The sequence below is a fragment of the Nicotiana sylvestris genome, chromosome 12 (assembly GCF_000393655.2).
Source record: "Nicotiana sylvestris chromosome 12, ASM39365v2, whole genome shotgun sequence".
NCBI classification, from domain to species: domain Eukaryota; kingdom Viridiplantae; phylum Streptophyta; class Magnoliopsida; order Solanales; family Solanaceae; genus Nicotiana; species Nicotiana sylvestris.
The window spans coordinates 83,992,051-84,001,623 of NC_091068.1; positions in this window are offsets into that span (position 1 = coordinate 83,992,051).

A 9,573-nucleotide genomic window follows, 5' to 3' on the forward strand; every position below is an offset into this window, starting at 1 on the left:
CTCTTTTTGTCAACAAGTCAACTCATTTACATCTAACGGGCGGATGTAATATGTATATGTTATGAGTTCATCAGAGCTTAGTATTTTTGTGTTAAAGTTTATTTTAAATAAATATAAATAATGCTCAAACTCATAAAAGGCAAACTCATCTGGATCCATCACTAACATCTCATGGAGTTAAGTACTTTTAACTTTTGTCACTACTAGGGTTTTCGATTGGGAAGTTCCATCGAAAATGATAAAAGATTATATTATACATTATAAATAATAAATTTGTTAGGTTAGGTCACAACTTACCATTAAAGGAAGTCATGTGTGATTTTGGCATAAAAGACACAAAACATATTCTTCTTTATCCCCATTTAGTAAATGGAAACCACTTCGTTTTTGGTGCTGTACAGACGCTGCCATGTGATTACTAAGCTTAATACTAGTTTATAGTTCAAATCAATATATTAATTAATCAGAAATCAAGATAATTAGTTCAAAGATTCTCTGTTTCAATATAAAATATAATTTGTAGATATTGAATATGCGTCTTTTGCACTCCCCAGTTCAAAAAAAACATTGGCTTAACTATAGATGTCTGACCTAATAAAGCAAAATAAAAAGAGAACCCAAAGAAAATGTCACAAATAATTTCCAAACAATTATATGTATTAACACGACAATATTGAAGACTACAAAAACAAAACAACCTCTGTATTCAAAGTTTGTAACTAGACTATAAAAAGGCTACACAAATAGAACTGTTGATATTAAATTTTGTTTTTTTCTAGTTCAAATATTTTTCTTTTTGCATAAAGAATGGCATAGAATTAAATAACATGAATATGAAGAAAAACTACTTCCTTTTGCTTTTTTTATTTTCAAACTAGGTTACTGAAACTTTACTATTGTGATGACCCAGAAGGTCATCTCGTGGTTTAGAACCCAATTCGGGGTTCCGAGACCTTCAAAACCTTATCTTACTTCTCTTCGATTTACGTGCGCAATCCGGGCATGTTTCCGAAAAGCCTTTATGTGAAAATTTGAGGAAATAATAATTTTGCCTTTAAAAGTGATTTTGTTGACTTCGATCAACATTTTGAGTAAACGGACCTGGACTCGTATTTTGACGGTCCCGGAGGGTCCGTAGTAAAATATGGGACTTGGGCGTATGCCCGGATGTCATGACCCAAACCGGAGGGCCATGACTAGCACCCGGTCATACTTGCCGAGCACCAACGTACATTTTATCTAACCTTCTTTATTGTCTTTTAGGGCCGACGAGATCAATATAAATGGTAGACATCAATCATGGACAACCAACAATGAAAGATGATGGCATGAACATAGATAACATGGGATGACTAGACAATCAAGAGACCACATACAAGGTACGAGCTACCATGCTACCATGAAAGACTATACAATAAAAATCAGCCGACAAGGCATACCAAACTATACTTAAGTCAACACCTGTCTATGAGCCTCTAAAGGAACATAAGTGTTGCAACATAGCCGGAACAGGGCGCCGACATACCCAAAATGTCTATAACAAAAATACATACCAAGACCATGGCAAGTCCGGAGAAGGGATCTCGCCAATAACCGCTGAACTGGGCAGCCTACTGTGGTAGGGGAGCTGCGGCTACCCATCTATCAGGACCTACAGCACGACATGCAGCGTCCACAAATAAAAAAGACGTCAGTACGAATAAAGTGCTGAGTATGCATGGCAGGAAAGCATAAGTATGAACAGTAATGTGAGTAAGGATAGAGAAAACAACCTGTAACATCTAGGTACATCTGCGGGCTACTGACATGAAATGCATGATACAGACATATATATACATAAACTTTTAAAACATACGCCTCTGTGGGCATCATCATCATATCGTACCCGGCCATAATAGGCTCGGTAAAAATGTATCCGGTCATCATAAAGCTCGGTAGAATTGTACCCGGCCACGTGGAGCTTGGTAAAACCCAACTGATCAGTGGTTGCACAATAGTTGTCGTACCCGGGCGGCTATAGCGCGGCTCGGTATAGTAAAATAGATACATATATATAATGCATGCTCGACTCATGGAATCATGTTCTAAACCTTTTGGAGTGACGTAAGGACGGTATCCTCCGTACACGTTTTAGGACTAACTCTTCATCATGAATCTTGTATGAATTAGGAAGTACCAACAACATTGATAACATAAGAATAAGAGAAGCAACATCAACAACAATCATTCCATAAGAAGGGAAACAATGCAAGCATTGCTAGCTTTTAAGAGTGGAGTATCTTTGGAAGCTCGTTCATTACATTATGTACAATCGGAGTCGTGCAAAAGAAGGAAAGTGATAGACTCACATACCTTGTATATTCTTCCCAAGCTCAATCTATGCAATTTCACGACTCCTTAGTCTACAATAAGAGAAATGACACTATCATTATCGTTTAGGCGTCGTAACTATTATATATCGAACACAACCTATTTTACGAGGAAACGGGCAGCACCTCCCCTATTTATATGACTTCCCACAAGTCAAAACAATCACCAAACAGCCAAACAACATCAATAATAATCATATTGAGCCTCCCAAAATAGTCCACCAACCAACACTACTACCAAGCCTTTTGATATAAATTTCACAAGTTCTAGCTTCAACGACTTAGCCGCAACTTGGATAATCTTAAATACATGTAGAGTAAGAGTTTTATTACCTTTAAATAGAAAGAACAACTCCAATTTGACCTTAATTATCCACGAAATATCCCTCCAATGCTGCCACAAGAACAAAGAAGCGAAACTAGCAATCAATTAGGGTTTTTCGGCACTAGAATCACTTTAGAAGACTTGAAATCACCTAGGGTTGATATTAAAAACTTGAGGGAGTATTTACAGAACATAAACCCCTTAAAACAACCTCTCACATGAGCTGGAACAACACAAAAAATGAGCAACAACAATAAGAACAAGAAACTTACTAGCACCACGGGAATCCCGACACTTGATTTGTGTTGTTTGCCCTTTGTTTGGATCTTGGATCATGAGAGAAAATTAAGAGGATGTTTTTAGGGTTCTAAGGTCTGAATATACTGAAAATGACTTAAAACAGGTTGGAGGCATCATATATATATATATATATATATATATATATATATATATATATCTCCAAATGTCTTAAACCGCCTAAGTGGGCCCCATAGAGAGGTGCTTGGCGCAGTCTCGTAAAAACGCAAATATTTCTTTATTCAGAGATCGTATAGATGAATAGTTTAATGCATTGGAAACTAGACTCGTAGATCTTAAATTTGGTGGGTAGATCACCCCTTAATTCCAAGTAAATTGGGAGAAAAGCTTAGTAATATTTGACCTAATGTTTAAGTAAAATTATGAACCTAAGTTGCGACAACTTTTGTCGACTTTTGTTTCATAACTCGTTTGACTTCAAGACTTATGATATGGATATTATATGATTAAAATACCTTAAAACACGACCTCTTGAGTATATTAAGCATCTCTAGGTTTACTCGAAAATACGGTTTACAACATTCTTGATTCGTTTAACTTGTAATACTTGTTAACCACCCTTATACACCCTTGTATCATACAAGACCAATAGGATTAACTTCTTATCATCTTAAAGATAATCTCTTCATAGATTTACGTCGACTACCTTATGGCATGAACTAACGTACGTGAACATGGATTGTAACACCCTCTCCCCTTAGGAACATTCTTCCTCGAATGTAAGGGTTTATAGGGAGTCTAAATCATTGTGGCTTCGAACGGAAATCTCCGGCCGAGTTTCCCCTATAATATGGACACTAGCCAAACTCACAAGAAGTCAAACCCAACTTATTGCCTCACAAGGCTACACAAAGCATTATAGATATGTACATTATCACTATTTGTATTAAGGAAGAGTATTCTCAAGTTATTGCTTACCTCATACAGCCCTTTCACCTTCTAATGTATCCTACATTCCACCGGCATCCTTGTTATCTTCATTCTGGAATAGGGAAGGGTATTTAGACTTTATCTCCTCTTCTTCTTCCCATTTCATTTCTTCCATATTATTGTTCCTCCATAATACTTTGACGGAAGCTACATCTTTTGTTCTTAGCTTGCGGACTTGTCGATCTAATATATCCATTGGCACTTCTTCATATGTTAGATCCTCTGTAACTTGTACATCTTTGATAGGGATGACTCGAGAAAGGTCTCTAATACATTTCCTCAACATAGATACATAGAATACCGGGTGGACAATTAGAATTCGGATGCCAATTCTAACTCATAAGCAACTTGTCCAATTCGTCGAAGAATTTTATACGGCTCGGTATACCTGGGATTCAGCTTACCTTTCTTCCCAAAATGCATAACACCCTTCGTTGGTGAGATCCTCAAGAAAGCCCAATCACAAACCTAAAACTCCAGATCACGATGTCAGACATTGGAATAAGACTTTTGCCTGCTTTGTGCCATCCCCAATCGCTCCTGTATCACTTTCACCTTCTCAATGGCTTGGTGAATCAAATCTGGCTCATATAATTCTGTTTCACCGACTTCGAACCATCCAACTGGTGATCTACATCTCCTCTCATATAGTGCCTCGTATGGGGCCATTTTAATACTGGAATGGTAGCTATTATTATAGGCAAATTCTATGAGTGGAAGATGGTCATCCCAATTCCCCTTGAAATATAGAACACATGCTCGTAGCATATCTTCAAGTGTCTGAATGGTACGTTCAGCATGTCTGTTAGTCTACGGATGAAATGCAGTGCTGATATTCACTTGTGTGCCTAAACCCTTCTGAAAAGACCTCCAAAAGTTAGCCCTAAATTGAGCTCCTCGGTCTGGTATAATAAATACCGGCACACCATGAAACCTAACAATCTCATTGATATACAACTTCGCATAATCTTCAGCCATGTAAGTTGTCTTAACTCGCAAAAATGGGCACATTTTGTAAGTCGATCAATTATCACCAAGATGGAGTTAAACTTATGATAAGAGCGATGTAATCCAATAATGAAGTCCATATTAATCACATCCCATTTCCAGGTCGGAATCTCTATATTCTGAAGCAATCCACCGGGTTTCTTATGTTCGATCTTTACATGTTGACAATTAGGACACTGGGCTATAAATTTTACAATAGACTTCTTCATATTATCCCACCGATACTGCTCCTTGACATCTTGATACATCTTTTTCGAGCCGGGATGGATGGAATATCGGGATTGATGAATCTCATTCATAATCTTCTCTCGCAACCCTGCCACATTAGGCACATATAATCGGCCCTGGTATCTCAGTGCCCCATCTTCTCCGATCTCAAAAGCCATAATTTTACACTGTTGAATGCTCTCTCTCAATTGTACTAAGATAGGATCTTCATATTGCCGTGCTTTTACCTCAGCTACCAAAGATGATTCTGATGTATTCTAAACAGTAACACCTCCGTCATCAGAGTCTAACAATCTGATTCTCATATTTGCTAGCTAATGAAGCTCTTTAGTCAAAACCTGTCTACCTACCTCAATGTGTACTAAGCTTCACATTGACTTACGACTGAGAGCGTCTGCCATAACATTGGCTTTACCAGGATGATACAATATCTCGACACCATAATCTTTTAGTAATTCAAGCCACCTACGCTGCCTCAAATTCAACTCCTTCTACTTGAAGATGTATTGTAAACTCTTGTGATCTGTGTAGATGTCAACATGGACACCGTATAAGTAGTGCCGCCATATCTTTAAAGCATATATTACTGCATCCAATTCCAAATCATGGGTCGGGTAATTCTTTTCATGCTTCTTCAAATGTCTTGATGCATAAGAAATCACTTTCCCACATTGCATCAATATGCACCCCAAACCTCTACCTGAGGCATCAAAATATACCACATAACCTTATGTTCCTTCAGGGAGAGTGAGCACTGGTGCGAATGTCAATCGATTCTTCAGCTCCTAAAAACTACGTTCACAAGCGTCAGACCACTAGAACTTGGTAGCTTTCTGTGTTAACTTAGTCAATGGTGCTGATATAGAGGAAAACCCTTCTACAAACCGCCTATAATATCCTGCTAGCCCCAGGAAGCTGCGAACTTCTGATGGTGTTGTAGGTCTCGGCCAATTCTTTACTGCATTTATCTTCTGAATGTCGATACTAATACCCTCGTCAGATATCACATGGCCAAGGAATGCTATTGAGTTCAGCTAGAATTCACATTTGGAGAGCTTAACATATAACTTACGATCCTAAAGCTTCTGTAATACTATCCGCAAGTGGCCCGCATGTTCTGCCTCCGAACGAGAACACACCAGAATGTCATCAATGAATACAATCACGATCACATCAAGATAGATCCTAAATACAGTATTCATGAGATCCATAAAAGCTGTTGGGGCATTTGTTAGCCCGAACAACATTACGAAGAACTCAAAGTGCCCATATCTTGTCCGGAAGGCCGTCTTTGGAATATCCTTCTCCTTAACCCTCACCTGATGATACCCTGAACGTAAGTCAATCTTGGATAAATACTTGGCACCCTGGAGTTGGTCAAATAGGTCGTCAATCCTTGGAAGTGGATACTTGTTCTTTATAGTCAACTTATTCAACTGTCGATAATCAATACACATCCTTAACGACCCATCTTTCTTCCGCACGAACAAAATTGGCGCCCCCTAAGGTGAAGTGCTAGGCCTAATGAAGCCCTTATCCAGCAAGTTCTTCAACTGTGCCCTCAACTCTCGCAAATCTATCGGGGCCATTCTGTATGGAGGGATAGAGATCGGTTGAGTGTCGGGCAACATATCAATGCTAAACTCAATCTCCCTTTCAGGAGGAAGGATTGGGAGTTCATCTGGGAAAACATCTGGAAATTCATTGACCATGGGGATTGATTGTAGAGTAGGAAACTTCTCCTCCGCATTCCTAACGCGAACGAGATGATAAATGTAACCTTTTGAGATCATTTTCCTTGCCTTAAGATAGGAAATAAACCTACATTTTGGTGAAGCAATGTTTCCCTTCCATTCAATGACGGGTTCACTAGGAAACTGAAACCTAACCATCTTCGTACGACAGTCAACATTCGCATAGCATGAGGCCAACCAGTCCATTCCCATTATCACATCAAAATCAACCATTTCTAACTCAAATAAATTTGCTGAGGTTTGACGACTATAAATCATCATAGTGCAACCTCTATATACCCTTATAGAAATCACAGAATCTCTTATCGGAGTAGATACCACAAGGGGTTTACTAATCAATTCAGGTTCAATGCCAAACTTATTAGCCACAAAGGGTGTAACATATGATAATGTAGATCCCGGATCAATTAGCGCATATATATCGTAAGAAAACACAGACGATATACCTGTAACAACATCTGGAGATGACTCGAGATACTATCGACCTACTAGAGCATAGGTTCAATTTTGAGCACCACTCAAAATCGGCATTACACCTCTACCTCTACCACGACCCGTCGACTGCTGAAAACCCTATACTGGAGGTCGAACTGATAAGGAAGAACCAGATATAGATCTAGTCGGCTAAGGTATACCACCACCTCCTCTATTAGGACAATCCTGCATCATGTGGCCAGGCTATCCACAAGAATAGCATGATCAGAACCTCGACGGCATAGTCCAAAGTGGGTATTGCCGCACTTATCACAACGTGGTGTTAGGGGTCTCATCTGACTAGTATCCCTATGATATTGCAAGCCTGATGCCCGCGAACTCTGATCTGGAACAGAATAGATAAATCGATCATATCGAGGCCTCTGAAACTGTGGAGGAGCACTAGCTACCGGTGGCGCCGAACTTCTCAATGACTGGGGCTTGACACTGCCTCTAAATTCATCAGAATACCCTGCAAATCTTGCCCTCTTATGCTGGCCCCTATCCTACTCCCTATCTGCCCTCTGCTGGCACTTACGATCCTCTAGGTTCTAGGCATAAGCCTGAATACGGGAAATATCCATGCCTTCCACCAAGGAGGCTATCGTGCACTCATTTATCAGATATAGTCCCAACCCGTTCACGAATAGATGCACCCTATCGCTCATCTCGACCACCATATGGGGAGCATACCTTGCTAAAGAATCAAACTGTATACTATACTCTCGCACACTCATATTACCCTATCGAAGGTTCAAGAACTTATTAGCTCTAGCTCGTCGTATCTCAACTGGCAAGTAGTGACGAAGAAAGGCCTCAGAAAATTCCTTCCATGCAGTTGGAGGAGCGTTCGGACCCCTGGATCTCTCCCAACTATCATACCAGAAAATCGCTAAATTCCGTAACCGATAAGAAGCCAACTCTACTGCCTCTGTATCACTAACATGCATAACCCACAGTGTACGATAAACCTAATCAATAAAAGTCTACGGGTCCTCCTTGGGGTCTGATCCGGTAAACACTGGAGGGTCTAGATTAATAAAATCACAAACTCTCGTACTAACTGGTTTATCAACAACACCGGTATTCTGCCTCTGAGCCTGAGCAGCTACCAAGCTAGTCAACAATCGCACTGCACTCCGTATATCCTGGTCTGTAGTGCCAGACGGCGGAATTGGTGGTGTTAGGTGCCTCCTAATATCCTCTGAAGGCGACAGAGTAGATGAGGTATGAGACGGCATCTCACTCTGAGCCTCATTTTGGCTTGCTCTGGCTTGAGGCACCTGACTGGTACCCTCTCCCGTAGCTGTATCAAGTCGTCTACTAATCACTTGATTTCTAGTCGAAGGCATCACTGAAAGAAAACAAGGTGAATATTAGAGATGAATACTTATGACTCAATTCTGCGCACGATCTAGATTCAGGAAGAAGACAACAACCCTAGATGTCATGTAGCCTCCTGATTATAAATGTGGCGCGCTACACATATATAATCAAGACTCTACTAGACACGGCTCATAGACAACCCTTAAGACAGACTTGCTCTCATACCAAGTTTGTCATGACCCAAACCGGAGGGCCATGACTAGCACCCGGCCATACCTGCCGAGCACCAAGGTACATTTTATCTAACCTTCTTTATTATCTTTTAGGGCCACGAGATCAATATAAATGGTAGACATGAATTATGGACAAGCAACAATGAAAGATGATGGTATGAACATACATAACATGGGATGACTAGACAATCAAGAGACTACATATAAGGTACGAGCTACCATGCTACCATGAAAAACTATACAACAAAAATCATCCAACAAGGCTTACCAAACTATACATGAGTCGACGCCTATCTATGAGCCTCTAAAGGAGCATAAGTGTTGCAACATAGCCGGAACAGGGTCCCAACATACCCATAATGTCTATAACAAAAATGCATACCAAGACCACGGCAAATCCGGAGAAGGGATCTCGCCAATAACCGCTGAACTGGGCAGCCTACTATGGTGGGGGAGCTGCATCTACCCGCCTATCAGGACCTGCAGTATGACATGCAGCGTCCACAAATAAAAAGGACGTTAGTAAAAATAAAGTACTGAGTATGCACTGTAGGAAAGCATAAGTATGAACAGTAATGTGAATAAGGATAAAGAATATACAACCTGCA